Below are 3,548 nucleotides of genomic sequence, written 5' to 3'. Positions count from 1 at the left end.
AAATTGCTCATTGATGGTTCAAGAGCAAAGATAAGTCTTTAAACCTTTGCCATATACCTTTTACATACCAAATAAGGTATTGAAAGACAGTTTCTTACTCTTTTTTTCTTACGTTAGATTAGAAAGCAAAACAGGGGAACAAAGCCTCCCTCTAGTAGAAGCAGCTGTTGCAAAAGGATCAAAAACTGAAATAGCTAAACTTATATTCTGGTTACTGGCTTCATTTATTCAACATTATTAACTTTTTGCAAAAATTTTTTACTTAAAATCATCAGTCATTTTGGGATAAACTTCTTAAAAAGTATAATATTAAAAATTTGAATTCTTACGAATTGCTAAAATCTAATAATGACATATTTTCCTATACTTATGGTTTTTCTTCCATAAGTAAGTTAATTGAGACATTGTTAGGCATATTTTTACTTTTAAAGATGCGCTTGTTCAGGAATGAGATTCCCAATGTTTCTTAAAGAAACAATAATATCTTAGTTTTTAGATGTATTATAAATATGTAATTCATGCACTCCTTATAAATATGTTATGTATATTACAAATATGAAAAGATTATTGATATTTGATATTCAGCTCCTAAGCTTTTTTTAAATTATTTTTTTAAATCTTTGTAAAAATTACCCAGCCACCAAATGCCTGATTATAGTGTGGCTTTGACTTATTAACATTCAAAATATATTAAAGATATTTGTTTTGACTTTATAAAGCTGTATTGTATCAAGGTAACGAAATTTCGTTAAGTGTATATCTTGGAAATTAAAAACGTTAGTGAAAAGGCTAGTTGTTACTTCATATTATGGTTTGAAGAAAGCTTAGATTTTATTGATTACTGGATTCTATTTGCTGGTTCACATCTAGATTTGTGTAAAGAAATATCATGATGTAGGTTTAAAAGTGTTTGCTTGTCAATCCCCTTTTGCACAATTGTACTTAATTTTGGACACATTCTGCCACTTTTGTTCACTTTTGTCCATTTTTGTCCACTTTGTCCACTTTTGTCCACTTTTGTCCTCTTTTGTCCACTTTTTGTCCACTTTTGACCTTTTGGACACTTTTGACATTTGGAACACTTTTGGACACTTTTTGACACTTTGTGTCCAAAAGTCACGCTAATTTCTCAAAATTGCCCACCCTGATTATGGAACTACCAACGCCCAAGGATGTCAAAGATTACGGCGGTTTCTCGGATGGGGTTATTACCGAAACTGTGTGGACAATTTGCAGTTGTGGCGCAACCCTTGTATGAACTTCTCAAAGGAAATGTCCCTTTCGAATGGGGAAGTGACAAAGTCGAAGCGTTCAAATCCCTAAAAGGGGCATTAGCCAATGACGCAAAATAGACGAATGCCAGACGTAACTAAGCATTCATTGTCAAAACGGATGCTAGTTTTGGTTGGTGTGGGAGCAGTACTGCTTCAAAATGAAGAAATGGCCGAGTGGTGATTGAGTATGCATCAAGAAATTCTCAGACGTAGAGAAGCGATACCCAGTCATCGAGCAGAAGCCTTGGCCATCGTTTTGCCATTGATCGCTGCGACATTTCTTACTGGAAACAAGTTTCTGTGCAAACCGATCATAAACCGTTGGCCTGGCTCCAGAGCAAGAAAGATTGCAGAGGCAAGTTGGGCGATGGGCGTGAGACTGCTGAGCTGGAGTTTGACGTGGAACATATCCCAGAGTAGCCAATGATGATGCCGATTGCTTGTCGAGGGCTGCAGTAGCCAGATTGCGACAAGTGTTGAGAAGTTGAAGAACGAACAAGAAATCGATACCAGTCTGCAAGATCTCGTCAGAGACAACCGGGAAAATTTCAATGGAGAAATGGCACGCTATTCTATGTGTCGGACGACAGGGTATGTGTTTGTTGTTCCTCAAAGGATGAGAGCAAAATCTGGGACGAGCTGCACACCTGTTTGGGCATGTAGGTCCAAATAAAGTCTTGCAAGTGCACGAGCCCGGTTTATTGGCCAAGATGGCGGAACAAATAAAAAGTGGGCGAGAGTGCAAGTTGTGTGCGAATGAATAAGGATTTTTGCCCGTACCGGCCCGGCACCTCTCATTGCGGTAGACGACAGTCTGGGGAACCGTTTCAGAAGTGGCAATTGATGTGATTGGCCTTACAGTATCAAGTGGATGTAAATATATTCTGGTGGCGATGGATTCTTTTCCAAATGGCAGAACCAAGGCTGTAACGGCGCTCGGAGGACCGTCTTGGTGGAATGGATGAAAGAAGACTGTTATCGCGATTTGGAGTTCACCAACAATTGTTCTGGATCGGGGTCAGACATGAATAAAGAGTTTGTGGACTTCTTGTCTTCAGTGGGGACGAGACTCACTTCATCTCGCCCTATCATCATCAATCAAACCCAGTAAGAACGATTTAATCGTTCTTTGATGAACTATTACGAGTAATGGTCAGAAAAGATCAGAGTGATTGGGCAATCCAAGCTGCAAGTCGTTGATGGCATACAGAGCCACAGTGCACGAGGCAATTGGTATGTCTCCTCATGAGGCCTTGCTGGGTGGAATATGAGATTACCATGGATGTGAAATTCGGGTGAAAGGAGCAGATGACCAACTGAATTTCAACAAACTCACCAAAGAATTATGGACTGTCGTCTAATGCGAGGGTGCAATTGACGAAGGCAGCAGTGAAAGAAGTTGGATTACGACAAACGGTTGAAAACCAAGGTCTATCCATACACTATTGGGAGACGGTATTTATGCAGAAATTTCAATACGAGAAAGAACGTGCAAAAGTTATCAAACCAATGGAAGACCCTTCAAGATTGTGCAAAGGCAGGGAAAGTGAACTTCTGATTGAAGCGCCAATCAAAGACAAAGTTCGTCCCCAGTAAATCTACTAAAACCGACGGTCGTGTCAATGAAGCCGATTTGGGACAATTACAGTCGAGGACGACCGAACCACAGTGGTCACATTTACGTCTTTTATGGGAAATATACATCAGTTTCTAGAACGCACTTATTTGCATCGTCACATGGCACTAAGAAAACGGGAAGAAGGTACGCCGTGAACGTGTTTATGCCATCCGGTGGGATTCATCCTGATACGAAGTAGGAGATACCTCCTACCATTTTTTGCTGAATGGTCGTGGAAATGAGTCCCTCGCGAGTTTACTATTTACCGTAAATTATACTCTGTATTACACGTACACATTTGTATTGATAAGATAGACTCCTGAAGGACGTGATTTGTGTATGATCTGCCTGATCAGCAATTATACATAAGAAAATGAGTCCCATTCTGCTTGAGCGACGATACCTGGGGAAAAAGAAAAAGCAACATGCCTCTCTACCTCGCGTCTAAATCCTTGAATGGCAAGAATGCGTGTGGGCCTTTGCTATGTTTCCTCCTGTCCTCTCTTCTTCTCCTTTAAGCGGATTTGTAGTTCCAAAAAACCAAGTCCAACAGGAGCAGAAGCATAAGCAGAAGTAGGAGACGACCAAGGAGGCCCGTCAGAACCAAAGCGAGGCCACCAAGCCACTCTCGCTCCTCCAAGGGTGGTCCCAGATTG

This window comes from Tigriopus californicus, chromosome 6 (genome assembly GCF_007210705.1).
Source record: "Tigriopus californicus strain San Diego chromosome 6, Tcal_SD_v2.1, whole genome shotgun sequence".
In the NCBI taxonomy this organism is placed as follows: Eukaryota; Metazoa; Arthropoda; class Copepoda; order Harpacticoida; family Harpacticidae; genus Tigriopus; species Tigriopus californicus.
This window is presented reverse-complemented; position numbering follows the sequence as displayed.